Below are 19,369 nucleotides of genomic sequence, written 5' to 3'. Positions count from 1 at the left end.
ACACACAGTGATGTTACAGTACAGGGATAATACACAGTGGTGTCACAGTACAGGGATAATATACACAGTGATGTCACAGTACAGGGATAATACACACAGTGATGTCACAGTACAGGGAAAATATACACAGTGATGTCACAGTACAGGGATAATATACACAGTGATGTCACAGTACAGGGATAATATACACAGTGATGTCACAGTACAGGGATAATACACACAGTGATGTTACAGTACAGGGATAATACACAGTGGTGTCACAGTACAGGGATAATATACACAGTGATGTCACAGTACAGGGATAATACACACAGTGATGTCACAGTACAGGGAAAATATACACAGTAATGTCACAGTACAGGGATAATATACACAGTGATGTCACAGTACAGGGATAATACACACAGTGATGTCACAGTACAGGGATAATGAACACAGTGATGTCACAGTACAGGGATAATGCACACAGTGATGTTACAGTACAGGGATAATGCACACAGTGATGTCACAGTACATGGATAATATACACAGTGATGTCACAGTACAGGGATAATACACAGTGATGTCACAGTACAGGGATAATACACAGTGATGTCACAGTACAGGGATAGTACACAGTGATGTCACAGTACAGGGATAATACACAGTGATGTCACAGTACAGGGATAATACACACAGTGATGTCACAGTACAGGGATAATACACAATGATGTCACAGTACAGGAATAATACAGTGATGTCACAGTACAGGGATAATACACACTGCGATGTCACAGTAAAGGGATAATACACACAGTGATGTCACAGTACAGGGAAAATACACACAGTGATGTCACAGTACAGGGATAATACACAGTGATGTCACAGTACAGGGATAATACACAAAGTGATGTCACAGTACAGGGATAATACACAGTAATGTTACAGTACAGGGATAATATACACAGCGATGGCACAGTACAGGAATAATACACACTTTGATGTCACAGTACAGGGATAATACACACAGTGATATCACAGTACAGGGATAATACACAGTGATGTCACAGTACAGGGATAATACACACAGTGATATCACAGTACAGGGATAATATACACAGTGATGTTACAGTACAGGGATAATACACACAGTGATGTCACAGTACAGGGATAATACACACAGTGATGTCACAGTACAGGGATAATACACAGTGATGTTACAGTACAGGAATAATATGTACAGTGATGTCACAGTACAGGGATCATATACACAGTGATATCACAGTACAGGGATAATACACAGTGATGTCACAGTACAGGGATAATACACAGTGATGTCACAGTACAGGGATAATATACACAGTGACATCACAGTACAGGGATAATACACACAGTAATGTCACAGTACATGGATAATACACAGTGATGTTACAGTACAGGGATAATATACACAGTGATGTCACAGTACAGGGATCATATACACAGTGACATCACAGTACAGGGATAATACACAGTGATGTCACAGTACAGGGATAATACACACATTGATGTCACAGTACAGGGATAATACACACAGTGATGTCACAGTACAGGGATAATACACAGTGATGTCACAGTACAGGGATAATACACACAGTGATGCCACAGTACAGGGATAATACACACAGTGATGTCACAATACAGGGATAATATACACAGTGATGTCACAGTACGGGGATAATATACACAGTGATGTCACAGTACAGGGATAATATACACAGTGATGTCACAGTACAGGGATAATAGAGACAGTGATGTCACAGTACAGGGATAATACACACAGTGATGTCACAGTACAGGGATAATACACACTGCGATGTCACAGTACAGGGATAATACACACAGTGATGTCACAGTACAGGGATAATACACAGTGATGTCACAGTACAGGGATAATACACACAGTGATGTCAAAGTACAGGAATAATACACACAGTGATGTCACAGTACAGGGATAATATACACAGTGATGTCATAGTACAGGGATAATGCACACAGTGATGTCACAGTACAGGGATAATGCACACAGTGATGTCACAGTACAGGGATAATACACAGTGATGTTACAGTACAGGAATAACACACAGTGATGTCACAGTACAGGAATAATACACACTGTGATGTCATAGTACAGGGATAATGCACACAGTGATGTCACAATACAGGGATAGTACACACAGTGATGTCACAGTACAGGGATAATACACACAGTGATGTTACAGTACAGGGATAATACACAGTGGTGTCACAGTACAGGGATAATATACACAGTGATGTCACAGTACAGGGATAATACACACAGTGATGTCACAGTACAGGGAAAATATACACAGTGATGTCACAGTACAGGGATAATATACACAGTGATGTCACAGTACAGGGATAATATACACAGTGATGTCACAGTACAGGGATAATACACACAGTGATGTTACAGTACAGGGATAATACACAGTGGTGTCACAGTACAGGGATAATATACACAGTGATGTCACAGTACAGGGATAATACACACAGTGATGTCACAGTACAGGGAAAATATACACAGTGATGTCACAGTACAGGGATAATATACACAGTGATGTCACAGTACAGGGATAATACACACAGTGATGTCACAGTACAGGGATAATGAACACAGTGATGTCACAGTACAGGGATAATGCACACAGTGATGTTACAGTACAGGGATAATGCACACAGTGATGTCACAGTACATGGATAATATACACAGTGATGTCACAGTACAGGGATAATACACAGTGATGTCACAGTACAGGGATAATACACAGTGATGTCACAGTACAGGGATAGTACACAGTGATGTCACAGTACAGGGATAATACACAGTGATGTCACAGTACAGGGATAATACACACAGTGATGTCACAGTACAGGGATAATACACAATGATGTCACAGTACAGGAATAATACAGTGATGTCACAGTACAGGGATAATACACACTGCGATGTCACAGTAAAGGGATAATACACACAGTGATGTCACAGTACAGGGAAAATACACACAGTGATGTCACAGTACAGGGATAATACACAGTGATGTCACAGTACAGGGATAATACACAAAGTGATGTCACAGTACAGGGATAATACACAGTGATGTTACAGTACAGGGATAATATACACAGCGATGGCACAGTACAGGAATAATACACACTTTGATGTCACAGTACAGGGATAATACACACAGTGATATCACAGTACAGGGATAATACACAGTGATGTCACAGTACAGGGATAATACACACAGTGATATCACAGTACAGGGATAATATACACAGTGATGTTACAGTACAGGGATAATACACACAGTGATGTCACAGTACAGGGATAATACACACAGTGATGTCACAGTACAGGGATAATACACAGTGATGTTACAGTACAGGAATAATATGTACAGTGATGTCACAGTACAGGGATCATATACACAGTGATATCACAGTACAGGGATAATACACAGTGATGTCACAGTACAGGGATAATACACAGTGATGTCACAGTACAGGGATAATATACACAGTGACATCACAGTACAGGGATAATACACACAGTAATGTCACAGTACATGGATAATACACAGTGATGTTACAGTACAGGGATAATATACACAGTGATGTCACAGTACAGGGATCATATACACAGTGACATCACAGTACAGGGATAATACACAGTGATGTCACAGTACAGGGATAATACACACATTGATGTCACAGTACAGGGATAATACACACAGTGATGTCACAGTACAGGGATAATACACAGTGATGTCACAGTACAGGGAGAATACACACAGTGATGCCACAGTACAGGGATAATACACACAGTGATGTCACAATACAGGGATAATATACACAGTGATGTCACAGTACAGGGATAATATACACAGTGATGTCACAGTACAGGGATAATATACACAGTGATGTCACAGTACAGGGATAATAGAGACAGTGATGTCACAGTACAGGGATAATACACACAGTGATGTCACAGTACAGGGATAATACACACTGCGATGTCACAGTACAAGGATAATACACACAGTAATGTCACAGTACAGGGATAATACACAGTGATGTTACAGTACAGGGATAATATACACAGTGATGTCACAGTACAGGAATAATACACACAGTGATGTCACAGTACAGGGATAATATACACAGTGATGTGATAGTACAGGGATAATATACACAGTGATGTCACAGTACAGGGCTAATACACACAGTGATGTCACAGTACAGGGATAATATACACAGTGATGTCACAGTACAGGGATAATACACACAGTGATGTCACAGTACAGGGATAATACACACAGTGATGTCACAGTACAGGGATAATACACAGTGATGTCACAGTACAGGGATAATACACACAGTGATGTCAAAGTACAGGAATAATACACACAGTGATGTCACAGTACAGGGATAATATACACAGTGATGTCATAGTACAGGGATAATGCACACAGTGATGTCACAGTACAGGGATAATGCACACAGTGATGTCACAGTACAGGGATAATACACAGTGATGTTACAGTACAGGAATAACACACAGTGATGTCACAGTACAGGAATAATACACACTGTGATGTCATAGTACAGGGATAATGCACACAGTGATGTCACAATACAGGGATAATACACACAGTGATGTCACAGTACAGGGATAATACACACAGTGATGTTACAGTACAGGGATAATACACAGTGGTGTCACAGTACAGGGATAATATACACAGTGATGTCACAGTACAGGGATAATACACACAGTGATGTCACAGTACAGGGAAAATATACACAGTGATGTCACAGTACAGGGATAATATACACAGTGATGTCACAGTACAGGGATAATACACACAGTGATGTCACAGTACAGGGATAATACACACAGTGATGTTACAGTACAGGGATAATACACAGTGGTGTCACAGTACAGGGATAATATACACAGTGATGTCACAGTACAGGGATAATACACACAGTGATGTCACAGTACAGGGAAAATATACACAGTGATGTCACAGTACAGGGATAATATACACAGTGATGTCACAGTACAGGGATAATACACACAGTGATGTCACAGTACAGGGATAATGCACACAGTGATGTTACAGTACAGGGATAATGCACACAGTGATGTCACAGTACATGGATAATATACACAGTGATGTCACAGTACAGGGATAATACACAGTGATGTCACAGTACAGGGATAATACACAGTGATGTCACAGTACAGGGATAGTACACAGTGATGTCACAGTACAGGGATAATACACAGTGATGTCACAGTACAGGGATAATACACACAGTGATGTTACAGTACAGGGATAATACACAGTGATGTCACAGTACAGGGATAATACACACAGTGATGTCACAGTACAGGGATAATACACAGTGATGTCACAGTACAGGAATAATACACACAGTGATGTCACAGTACAGGGATAATGCACACAGTGATGTCACAGACCAGGGATAATACACAGTGATGTCACAGTACAGGGATAATACACAGTGATGTCACAGTACAGGGATAATATACACAGTGATGTCACAGTACAGGGATAATATACACAGTGATGTCACAGTACAGGGATAATACACACAGTGATGTTACAGTACAGGGATAATATACACAGTAATGTCACAGTACAGGGATAATATACACAGTGATGTCACAGTGCAGGGATAATACACACAGTGATGTCACAGTACAGGGATAATACACAGTGATGTCACAGTACAGGGATAATACACACAGTGATGTTACAGTACAGGGATAATACACACAGTGATGTCACAGTACAGGGATAATACACAGTGATGTCACAGTACAGGGATAATATACACAGTGATGTCACAGTACAGGGATAATACACACAGTGATGTTACAGTACAGAGATAATATACACAGTGATGTCACAGTACAGGGATAATACACACAGTGATGTCACAGTACAGGGATAATACACACAGTGATGTCACAGTACAAGGATAATATACACAGTGATGTCACAGTACAGGGATAATGCACACAGTGATGTCACAGTACAGGGATAATGCACACAGTGATGTCACAGTACAGGGATAATGCACACAGTGATGTTACAGTACAGGGATAATGCACACAGTGATGTCACAGTACAGGGATAATATACACAGTGATGTCACAGTACAGGGATAATATACACAGTGATGTCACAGTACAGGGATAATATACACAGTGATGTCACAGTACAGGGATAATACACACAGTGATGTCACAGTACAGGGATAATATACACAGTGATGTCACAGTACAGGGATAATACACACAGTGATGTCACAGTACAGGGATAATGCACACAGTGATGTCACAGTACAGGGATAATGCACACAGTGATGTTACAGTACAGGGATAATGCACACAGTGATGTCACAGTACAGGGATAATATACACAGTGATGTCACAGTACAGGGATAATACACTGTGATGTCACAGTACAGGGATAATACACACAGTGATGTTACAGTACAGGGTTAATACACAGTGATGTCACAGTACAGGGATAATACACACAGTGATGTCACAGTACAGGGATAATACACAGTGATGTCACAGTACAGGGATAATACACAGTGATGTCACAGTACAGGGATAATGCACACAGCAATGTCACAGTACAGGGATAATACACAGTGATGTCACAGTACAGGGATAATACACAGTGATGTCACAGTACAGGGATAATATACACAGTGATGTCACAGTACAGGGATAATATACACAGTGATGTCACAGTACAGGGATAATACACACAGTGATGTTACAGTACAGGGATAATATACACAGTAATGTCACAGTACAGGGATAATATACACAGTGATGTCACAGTACAGGGATAATACACACAGTGATGTCACAGTAAAGGGATAATACACAGTGATGTCACAGTACAGGGATAATACACACAGTGATGTTACCGTACAGGAATAATATACACAGTGATGTCACAGTACAGGGATAATACACAGTGATGTCACAGTACAGGGATAGTACACAGTGATGTTACAGTACAGGGATAATACAAACAGTGATGTCACAGTACAGGGATAATACACACAGTGATGTCACAGTACAGGGATAATACACACAGTGATGTCACAGTACAGGGATAATATACACAGTGATGTCACAGTACAGGGATAATACACACAGTGATGTCACAGTACAGGGATAATATACACAGTGATGTCACAGTACAGGGATAATACACACAGTGATGTCACAGTACAGGGATAATAAACACAGTGATGTCACAGTACAGGGATAATACACACAGTGATGTCACAGTACAGGGATAATACACACAGTGATGTCACAGTACAGGGATAATACACACAGTGATGTCACAGTACAGGGATAATATACACAGTACAGGGATAATACACACAGTACAGGGATAATACAGTGACGTCACAGTACAGGGATAATACAGGGGGGGGGTGAGGACTGTCAGGGGTCAGGGCACAGTATTTATAGTGTTTCCTGTAACCTGCCTGTCCTGCCATAACCATCTGTTCTGTCGCGCTCTGGTCCTTCCTCTGACCCTAGCAGGCCACCTATGAGTCTGTGATCACATGACCAGCAGGGGGCGGAGCTGAGCTGGAGGCCGAGATCGCTCAGTGTATGGCAGTGATTCCCAAGTAGGGTGCATACATATATAACAAAACTACAACTCCCAGCATGTCCAGACAGCTTTCGGCTGTCTGGGCTTGCTGGGAGCTGTGGTTTTCAACAATGGGAAACACTGCTGTGCAGAGGCAGTGAAGGGGCCCTTTTATATATATATATATATATATATATATATATATATATATATATATATATATATATATATACACACACAGGACAAGCCTTGTATGTGACAGCAGAGCAGGTATATTCACCCCCCCCCCCCCCCCCCCCCTGGCTCCACTCATGGCAGGAGCGGCTGTGACTGTGGGGACACATAATGATGCGCACAGCCGCCTGGTCACAGCCCCCACACCCTGCAGTGCTGTGCCTCAGAAAAGTGATCGCACGGCTCGCACACAGCACACACAAGCCTGGCGGGCGGAAGCGGCGGCTGCAAAATGTTTAGTATCAATAAAAACCTGCTTGATTTTGACAACTAACTTTGAAGCTCTCTGCTTGTAAGGAAATTCCAAATAATTTTTTTTTTTTCACAAATACAATATGTCCACTTTATGTTGGCATCATGAAATGGACATATTTTTGCTTTTTGAAAAAATTAGAGGGCTTCAAAGTAGAGCAGCAATTTTCAAAAATGTCATGAAAATTGCAAAATCTGAAGGGACAGATGTTACAGAACTACAACTCCCAGCATGCCTGGGCAGTCTAGGCATGCTGAGAGTAGTTTGGCAACATCTGGAGGGCTACCGTTAGGGCACCACTGTAACAGGGAGTTGCAGTTTGGCCTTCCTAGTGGTTGCCACAGTAAAGATCACTTTACTTTCAATTTAATTCCCCCCCCCCCCCGCCACCATAGTTTCCCTACCTGAGCCAGGATCCAGCAGTCTCCAGCGACGATCGGGGGTCCCCAGGCATCTTCTCCGTCAGGTGCCGGCCTCCATCTTCTCCCCACGTTCCCCTCGACATCCAGGGGTGGGCAGAACGGGGGGTTGCCATGGCATCAGTTCTGACCAATGGCAGGGGATAGAAGGAGATTGCAGCACTGCAACCTCACTCATATCCCTCAGGATGATCAGGGCTGTCACTGACAGCTCCGATCATCCCTATTTTCCGGGTGATCGGGTCACCAGAGACCCGATCAGCCCGGAATAGCAGAAAATCGCATGTCTGAATTGGCATGCGATTTTCTGCAATCGCCGACATGGGGGGGTCTCAGGACCCCCCTTGGCGATTTGACGGGATGCCTGCTGAATTATTTCAGCAGGCATCCCGGTCCGGTCCCTAAACGGCTAGAGGCGGGGACCGGAATTCCCACGGGCGTATGCAGAGCGTATGCATACGCCCAGCATTGTTAAAAGGTTAAACCACTACTAGGGTTGACATTGTGAAGACTTCAGAACCATTTACTCATTTCTTATCGTGTTATTTGGAAAAACGTACTAAACTTTGTATGCCAGTATTTTGACATTTTTTTGCGCCAGCCACATTTGCACCTAACTTAGCATCTTTTTGCTATGCTTAAAATGCTTTTGCTAAGTTAGCATGGGTCAATTGGACAGCGTGGGCTATGCAGCCCATCAGCTGCTGTTATGATCTACATTAAGTTCTTTTTTTCTATTGGGATTTGCTCCTACTCTGGACAGTTCCTAAAATGGACAGATGTGTCAGCAGAGATCACTGTGGTCAGACAGAAAGGAAAAAAGAAAAGAACTTCCTGTGGATCATACAGCAGCTGATAAGTACTGGAAGGATTAAGATTTTTTTTAATTGAAGTCCTTTAAAAATCTTTTTAACTTTCCGGCACCAGTTGATTTAAAAAAAAAAAATGTTTTCCAGTGGAGTACCCCTTTAAGAGCGGCGTATGACATGTCAGTTTATGTAATTTACCTCCATAGTCTTTTACTATGGACTTATATCTTAGCTATGATTTTACACCTTAACGCCCCATAATGTAGTAGTAATATGTCATGGAAGTGTTTGGAAAGTATGGAGAATGCTCTATAAACAGTGGCTCCTGGCTTTTTTTAACCTCTAGATGCCACAATCTATAGTGACCACGATATTTAGGCAATTAAAAATGATGTTGTCACGCCGAGCGCTCCGGGTCCCCACTCCTCCCCGGAGCGCTCGCAGCGTTCTCTCATTCGCAGCGCCCCGGTCAGACCTGCTGACCGGGTGCGCTGCGATATTACTCCCAGCCGGGATGCGATTCGCGATGCGGGACGCGCCCGCTCGCGATGCGCATCTCGGCTCCCGTACCTGACCCGTTCCCCGTCTGTGTTGTCCCGGCGCGCGCGGCCCCGCTCCTTAGGGCGCGCGCGCGCCGGGTCTCTGCCATTTAAAGGGCCGCTGCGCCACTGATTGGCGCAGCAGGCCTAATCAGTATTCTCACCTGTGCACTTCCCTATTTAAACCTCACTTCCCCTGCACTCCCTCGCCGGATCTTGTTGCCATTGTGCCAGTGAAAGCGTTTCCTTATGTGTTCCTAGCCTGTGTTCCAGACCTCCTGCCGTTGCCCCTGACTACGATCCTTGCTGCCTGCCCTGACCTTCTGCTACGTCCGACCTTGCTCTTGTCTACTCCCTTGTACCGCGCCTATATTCAGCAGTCAGAGAGGTTGAGCCGTTGCTGGTGGATACGACCAGGTTGCTACTGCCGCAGCAAGACCATCCCGCTTTGCGGCGGGCTCTGGTGAATACCAGTAGCAACTTAGAACCGGTCCACCAGCACGGTCCACGCCAATCCCTGTCTGGCACAGAGGATCCACCTCCAGCCAGCCGAATCGTGACAGATGTGGTGTTATGAATAGCAGGAATCATTCTACTATTCTGCCTTAGCTGATCTATAACTCTGGATCAACTGATCATGACTGCTAGCGCGGGGCTAGTTTACAGTTCCTATTGCTTAGCCTCTTTTTAAAGATGTCTGACTTTGACAGTATTATGTGGATTATAGTGTACGCACTGTGCTTATGCACCCAGGACTTCTTGTATGTTTTCTGATGCCCTGTACTGGTCCAGCTCTTTAGTTCTTGTGTAGTTATTGGCCCTCATTTACTATTGCAAACCCGACATGTTTTGTCGGGTTGTGCGCCAGATTCTGTCGCATTGCGCCAGAAATTCTGCCTGCACCAGAATCTGCCCCACAAATTCTGTCTGCGCCAGAATTCAAAAAACCCCGACTAACTCTCCATTTTGCTAAGAAAACCCAAAAAGGAGGCGTGGCCGCTGGGAAAAGGGGCGTGGTCTCCGAAAAGGGGCGTGTTCCTGACATTTTCACAAAAAAACAACATATTTACTAAGGTTTCCACATAAAATGTGGTGGATTTGAGCTGAGGAAAACCCGACAGATCAGAACATGTGTAAAAAATGCAAAGTGTAGGAAAAGTGGAAAATGTAGGGAAACCTTAGTAAATACTGTGGAAAATAAATTGTAGGGAATTAAAACCCACAAAGAAACCTACACAACACTCTTAGTAAATAAGGGCCATTGTGTTGTATGTTAGAGTCTTAGTGCCTTCCTCTTGCTGTACTAGGGTTTTATTTTCAGTTCAGAGATATCAACAAGATATTTAGTGGTGTCTCATTTTAGGTTAGTGTTCAGGGTTAGTACTAGGGAAAATTGGGGATAGTTAGCTGTTGTCAGCTTTTGTAATTGTTCTTGTTTAACATGTTCCGCTTCATATCCTGACTACCATCTTCATCATTCATTTATTTCATCACCATCTTGTTCCAATTACCTACAGTGGTCCCTCAACATACGATGGTTATCCGTTCCAAATGGACCATCGTTTGTTGAAACCATCGCATGTTGAGGGATCCGTGCAATGTAAAGTATAGGACAGTGGTCTACAACCTGCGGACCTCCAGATGTTGCAAAACTACAACACCCAGCATGCCCGGACAGCCGTTGGCTGTCCGGGCATGCTGGGTGTTGTAGTTTTGCAACATCTGGAGGTCTGCAGGTTGAAGACCACTGTTAGAGGAAGTTGTACTTACCTGTCCCCGCCGCTCCGGACCGTCACCGCTCGTCACCGCTGCCCGGGATGTTGCCCTCCATCGCTGTCGCCGCGTCCCCGGGGTGTCCCTGACGCTCCGGTAAGGCCTCTGCTTCCCCGGCATCTTCTCTCTCCATCGCCGCCATCACGTCGCTGTGCACGCCGCTTCTATTGGATGACAGGACGGCGTGCGCAGGGACGTGATGACGACGATGGAGAGCGCCAACGATGCAGGGGATCCTGAAGAGGACGTGCCGGAGCCCTGAGGACAGGTGAGTGATCATCAGCGGACCACAAGGGGCACCGTAAACGGCTATCCGGTGGCAACTGAAGCAGTCAGCGCTGCCGGATAGCCGTTTATGCGATTGCCCCGACATACAAAAGCATCGTATGTTGATGCTGCCTTCAACATGCGATGGCCTCATATGTCGGGGCCATCGTAGGTCGAGGGGTCACTGTATTGTCGAGTTGTTATACCTGCATACATTGATATTTGCTTTGTATACTTTTCTTTTGCCTTCTTGCTTTTTTTGCCTACTTTGCCTACAGTCGGCTACACTGTAAGTCCTGGGGTTGTCTGAGTAATGAGAGTCTCAGTTAGGACCCAGGAAAGGCGACAGCTATTGGTGAAGTCTGCTTTTTGCCGTCTTGTGACCTCTTGTGTGTCGTATCTATTAAACCGTCCCCATACACCTGAAAGGACTTTAATTCCCAGACGTTGTCTTCCCAATATGGAGGCCAGACACACTAATGGCTGATGACTGCACATCTTTCCAAGGTAGGTGACTCCTGAGCACTGGCACGCTTGCCGTTTTGCGACTTCATTCCATTAAGCTATAATTGTATTAAATGTAAATCTAATTTGCAAACGAGCAACGATTTCAAGGCTCGTCTCTGTCTTTTAGAAAATGACTTTCAGCACAACTAATCCACTATTATATAAAACTGCACTTGCAAAGCTTTTCTTCGGCGCGGTTCTCTCCGTCCTCCAGTCCTCTCTCATTAATTGGAAGGCCAGGTTTGATTATGTTTATCTCGGGCTCCACTTCCTTCCAGGAAAGGACAAATGCAGGTAATCTTGGATTAAACGTGCAACAGTTATTCGCAGTAACCCTAAAGGGGAATTATCACCTTTTTACAAGTCGTGTTAATTAAATAGAGCATGTTATAAGAATTACCATGACATGTCCTTGGGACACAAATGAAGGGTATTCTAAGTGCATTTCTATGTGAATCCATGCATAAATTATCCACGTGCTACGGAATATTTGTATTAAATAAATCCCTATTTTAGAACAAGATAAAATATGCAGCCGGAGAGGTCATTTTAATGATTAAATAGGGCACAACTCTTTTCCGTAGATCCTTAAATTAGTAGCACCAACTACAGGCAAGAACTAGTAGTGCACCTCAATCCATCTATCTATATATAAAACTCAATGGGGGACATGTATCATTATTTGTGTATGGTAGAAGCATTTTACCCCTTTTCCTGAATACTAAATTATGCGCAGAAGCGCAAAATTTATCAATCAATTATCAAATCATAAATTGCGGATAAATATGGTAATCTCAATCCACTCTTTGGAAAATAGAATCAATGATTTAGAGCATCTTGCTACGTTAAGTCCAAGATGGCTTATATTTGCGCAAAAAAAACAGATCTTGTGACCAAATTTTTGGTGTAAAAAAAAAAGGATGCAGTTAAGAAATCCATGTGTACTATAGATGTCACTCCAAGGTACCCTGATTCGGCCACATCTGGAGGACATGCTCTACCAAAACATGCGCAAAAAAATGCGCAAAAAAAGGGGTTGCGCAAAATTTGGCGCAAAAAAATACACACAAAACAGGGGTAAAATCTTTGATACATGTCCCCCAATGTGTGTGTGTGTGTCTGTCTGTGTGTGTGTGTGTGTATGTATGTATGTTCCAGCATCACGTCCAAACGGCTAAAGATATTAACATGAAACTTGGCCACATGTTACTTATATGTCAATAACAAACATAGGATAGGTGATTTAACCCTTACTTACCCCCATTTGCCAGGGTCGGGGTTTTTGTTTAAAGTCCCATTCAAGTCTATGGGAATTAGATGTTACTGCATAACTTCCAAACGGCTGGAGATATTTCGATAATACTTGGTCACATGTTACTTATATGTCCCCTTAAAATATAGGATAGTTAATTTAACCCTTAACTACCCCCATCTGTGAGGGTCAGGGTTTTTGTTTAAAGTCCGATGCAAATCAATGGGAAATGTATGTTCCCACATAACTTCAGTACGGCTGAAGATATTTCAATACCTGGTACACATATTACGGGTCGGGATATGAGGACGGGATAGGAGGTCGGGATATGAGGACGGGATAGGAGGTCGGGATAGGAGGTCGGGATATGAGGACGGGATATGAGGTCGGGATATGAGGACGGGATAGGAGAACAGGATAGGAGGACGGGATAGGAGGACGAGATAGGCGGACGGGATATGGGGATGGGATATGGGGTCAGGCTATGAGGTCGGGCTATGAGGTCGGGATATGAGGACGCGATATGAGGTCGAGATAGAAGAACGGGATAGGAGGTTGTGATATGAGGATGGGATATAAGGTCGAGATATGAGGACAGGATATGAGGTGAGATATGGGGACAGGATATGAGGATGGGATATGAGGTCGAGATAGGAGGACGGGATATGAGGACAGGATAGGAGGTCGGGATAGGAGGTCGGGATAGGATTTCGGGATAGGAGGCCGGGATAGGAGGCCGGGATAGGAGGTCGGGATATGAGGACGGGATATAAGGTCGGGATATGAGGACAGGATATGAGGTTGACATATGGGGACGGGATATGGGGTTGGGATATGACAACTGTCAGGATCCGGAGTGGTATGCGGGTAGGCACACGTAGTGGATCCTCAGTGAGGTGATGGCATGGGCCGTACCACGGGAACGGAATCTAAGGGGTTACTGGTTTTCACCAGAGCCCGCCGCAAGGCGGGATGGACTTGCAGCGGGAGGTAACCCCCAGGTCATTCCACCCGATAGCGACTCAACCTCACTGACTGCTGAGTCAGGCACGGTACAGAAGGACTATGCAAAAGGCAAGGTCAGACGTAGCAGAAGGTCAGAGCAGGCAGCAACGGTTCGTAGTCAAGGGCAACGGCAAGGGTCTGGATACACAGGCAAAGGACACACGGGAACGCTTTCACTGGCACAAGGCAACAAGATCCGGCAGGGACAGGAAGGGGAAGTGGGTTTTTATAGTGTTGGGAGTGCTTGAAACTAATTGGGCCAGGCACCAATTAATGGTGCACTGGCCATTTAAATCTGAGAGACCCGGCCCGCGCTCGCCCTAGAGAGCGGGGTCGCGCGCGCCGGGACTGAGCAGGAGGATGGGGCAGGTGAGAGACATGGGGCGCGATCCGAGAGCGGGCACGTCCCATGCCTTGGATCGCGTCCCCTTCCGGTGACACGGGAGCAGCGCTTGCGGTCAGCGGTGCCGACCGGAGCGCTGCATGTAGAGGCACACCGTGAGCGCTCCGGGGAGGCAGCGGGACCCGGAGCGCTCGGCGTGACAACAACAATATATGCGGATGGAATATGAAGTCAAAAGCTTCCTCCTTTTGTTGATTTTCCTCCCCAACAAGGATTAGGAAGGAAAAACCGGGAAATACCAGGTACTCAGCTAGTTAAAAATAAATGCAGGATTTTATGATATGTTAAATTGATATAAAATCTCAATTACATTTCTTTTGTCTATTGTGATTGTTCTAATGCTGCTTTATTATAAAAAAAAAAATTGCCTTTGTGCCAATGTTAAGACATTTTACAGCTTATCATCACCTTTGCAAAAATAGAAAAAGAGCTAAAATTTAGATCCCCCTGGGGAAGCCTCAGTGCGAAATGTACGTTGGGGTACATAGGTGTATGGTTTCAGACAGCGCACATAGCAGGTATTATGGTTTTTTCATACCTTTTGAGTTTTGTCTGTATTTAAGTAACTTCCTGTCACTGTTTTCCACTGTGTGTCATTTTCTACCCAGCTTTTCCTTTGTTTTTGGTCTTTTTTTTACATTGTTGCAGTGGCTCTCCTGACACTCCACATTATTGTAACCTATTTACCTGTATGTTACCACTGTATGTATACTATGACCATCTTCTGTACTTCTAAGTTCAGGGTCATATCTAATTTTTGTGTCTTTTTAAATATTGATGTTTTTAGTTACGTTAAACAGGAGAATCTTCTCTACATTATTTAGATACAATTCCACAATTTTTAAGAGGAGTTATATAGATTTTGTTGTATGTCTTTTGTTCACTTTTGCCTTAGGGTATATTCACACAGTGAAATTTACCGAATTGCTGAACTGAATTGTGGAATTGCAAAGTTCTGCTGAAATTGCACCGAATTTTGGCATAATTCTGTGTTATCTGAACATTGATTTCAAAATTTCCGCAGCATAATGGTTGCTGTGAAAAATTCTGCTGTCTGAATGGGACTGCAGAATCCCATTCAAATCAATTTGCAGCAAATTATGGCAGAATTTCTATCAGAATTCTAATACAGAATCCAATATGGAAATTCTGCAGTGTGAACATACCCATACATCACAGAGTCCACCACAATATTATGGAAATAAAATGGACCCCACTGAAGTCATTAAGGACCATCAGAAACAATTGGCGTACGGCATCTAAGAGACCAGATATCTATATTGTTCATTGTTCAGAGTTGTGGTAAAAGTGGCCGCTGTGCGCAAAATTTATCAAATGGCGCACAAACTTTGATGAATGACCACAGAACTGCTCTGGTTAAATGTTGCAGAGTAGTGGGGGGCCGTGCCACAATTGTATTAAATGTCGCTCGGACCTTAATACAATTGTCGCATAGAGATCTGTCCTGTGATAACTTCTACATCTGGCCCATGTGACTTTTATGCGACTTTTCTCAAAAAGTCACACATGATAAATTAGTGATCACTGCAGAAAGTCATCCAAATAAGATCAATTCATGGTCAGGAAATTTAAAAGGTCTAAATGAAATGTTTCAGAAAAAGTCACACGGGGCCAGGCTTTGACTTTTTTAGCAACAAATTTAGACGTAAAAAGCAGTCTTAACAAATTGATAAATCCCCCTTATTGTCCCTAAGAGCTGAGAAGTTTTCCTAATTTCAGACACCCCCTTACGCACGTGGGAGGGCTAGCCTCCCCAATCCCAAAATAAACTATTCTGAAATAAAAACAGGCAGACCATAACTTGGATTGCAAAGGCCACGGTCCTCTTTATTAAGTAATAACAATAAATACATAACTTTAATAAAATTATATAAACCAAAGCATTTGATAATAATAAATTCCTCATAAAACTCAACCCGCTATAAAATCCTGTACGTCCAGCATAGCTGGGTGACTCCCCTCTCAACAAAAAAGACCGTGAGCAAACATAATGGAGGGAGAGTGGGGGATCCTCTTCTGGGCTTGACACGCCGACACTGGTCCCGAATACCAACACCACTGCCCAGATACCCGGCCCAGGATGGCAACAGGTCAGAACCACTACCCACTGTTCGCAAAATAATAAACAAGGGGGGGGGGGGGGAGGGGAGAAAGAGGAGAACTACACTACACCAACACACAAGCAAACAATACCCCAAATTTTGGGATAGAGAGGCGCCTCCCCATGTGGCCCTACACTCAAGGCTCTGGGCACTTGACAGGAGTTTTAATTTTAGAATTTTATAGTCAATAATTTACTCTAAACTCAGTAGATGTTGTTTTACAGCTCCATGCCTGTGACTGACTGCCATACTCTTAACCATCTGTTCTGTGTTTTTCCTGAAGCAATTCTTTAAATTCCATATTGACAGAGGTTCTGGGTACAATGAGGATTTATGATCTAAACACTTACTGAACGTGAACTCTCTGGAAGTGTTGTAGGTAGAATGTGCAGCATCGGCTAACAGCAAACCATGGAAGGACACCTGAAGCTGCTATTGGCTTTGTAATCTTATGTAGAGTAAACCAGATTCATGCAACATTCTACAGTCTGTACAAAGGGCCCGGCCATTATATAGCTATCCCTATCAGCAAAGCTAAGAAATCTTTTGTGAGTGACTAGTTAGAAGGCTTACTGGAAAGTTACTCTTCTTCTGCAAAGACCAGAGGATGGCCATGATGTAGGGTCAAGATGACTTGGGACCTCAGTGGTTAAGACATCTCCTTCATCTATTCAGAATAGCTTATTAGGGCAAATATCTTTCTATTTTCTATCAGAAAGGTAGAATCATATAAACCCCACAGAGTGCCCTAAACATTTTGGATTCCATCAATAAAATTTGGACTGTATGTCAATCTCGTGAAGCCTTCACACCACCGCCACTGGGTCATTCATTTCTTGATGGACGAAGATGTTTATTGCAATTTTCCCAGGTGCAGAGTGGGAACTGGAAAATATATATAATTGTTTAAAAGGAGGAACAAAGCTGAAACAGTGACAAAATGTATGAACTCTTATCTACAGTGACCAAACTATGGGGTACATAAACATAGGTGTACACTTCTTTACACTTTAAGAGATTTTTCCATCTCAAACACTTATGGAATATCAACAGCCTGCTATCTCTAGTCTACTACTGGATCTGTATCTATTTCTTACCTTATAACGTTATAAAGATAATTTCCTGTAACGTACAAAATGAGAGTTGTCTTGGATCTTTCCCAGCTTACTGTGCCGCCCGAGACAATACATCACAGGTCAGGTGCTGAAAGGGGACTTTGCTGCTTTTTCTGTTATGTGTGAAGCCAGCCCCCCGATGACATTACCAGCACACATGTGAGTGGATCCTTCATCACACAGATCCACAGCTTGTGTGTCATGCGATGCCAGGCAAATCATAGGATGAAGGGGGCGTGGCTGTACTGCAATGGGTGGGGTGACCGATGTGTGCGAGAAGAGTCAACTCCCACCTTGAAACTAATGATCCTGGGGATTGTAGTCTAAGGATGGCAACAGAAACAAGTTGTAGCAAGTTTACAAAAACAAGCCAGAAGCGTGATGAGGGACAAAGGACACGGCCATTTACAACCAACACAAGCACGGATCCTTGATAAACATGTCCATTACAGTATGACACTTTATTATCAGATTTACCATATGTTGGATAACCTCTTAACGATTCAGGACGTAAATGTACGTCCTGGTGAGGTGGTACTTAACGCACCAGGATGTACATTTACGTCCTGTACATCACCGCGAGCATCGGAATGATGTTCGGGTCATGCGCGGCAGTTCCCGGCTGCTGATAGCAGCCAGGGACCCGCCTGCAATGGTCGACATCCGCGATAGCACGGATGTCTGCCATTAACCCCTCAGATGCCGTAATCAATACAGACCATGGCATCTGTGGGAGTGCGGTCAGAAAAATGCATGATCGGATCACTGGACGGAGGTCCCCTCACCTGCCTCTGTCCATCTCCCGGCATCTTCTGCTCTGGTCTGAGATCGAGCAGACCAGAGCAGAAGATAGCCGATAACACTGATCAGTGCTATGCCCTATGCATAGCACTGAACAGTATTAGCAATCAAATTGTAACGACCACGTTCCGTGAGTGCTCTTTTCTTATGCCCCCGCTGT

At 43.7% G+C, this 19,369-nt stretch overlaps 1 long non-coding RNA gene across 1 annotated transcript in view; it reads left to right on the top strand.

Annotated features, from left to right (window-relative positions):
• The window catches only part of LOC130272516 (uncharacterized), a 33,473-nt gene extending 15,340 nt beyond the window's left edge, over positions 1-18,133 (top strand). Inside the window, exon 3 of the long non-coding RNA XR_008843586.1 lies at positions 17,577-18,133. This is a non-coding gene — a long non-coding RNA (uncharacterized LOC130272516). The remainder of the gene's footprint in view (positions 1-17,576) is intronic.
• Positions 18,134-19,369: the final 1,236 nt, after the last annotated feature.

Source organism: Hyla sarda, chromosome 5 (genome assembly GCF_029499605.1).
Source record: "Hyla sarda isolate aHylSar1 chromosome 5, aHylSar1.hap1, whole genome shotgun sequence".
NCBI lineage: Eukaryota > Metazoa > Chordata > Amphibia > Anura > Hylidae > Hyla > Hyla sarda.
Note: the sequence above shows the minus strand (reverse complement) of the source record. Positions and strands in the feature narration are given on the sequence as shown.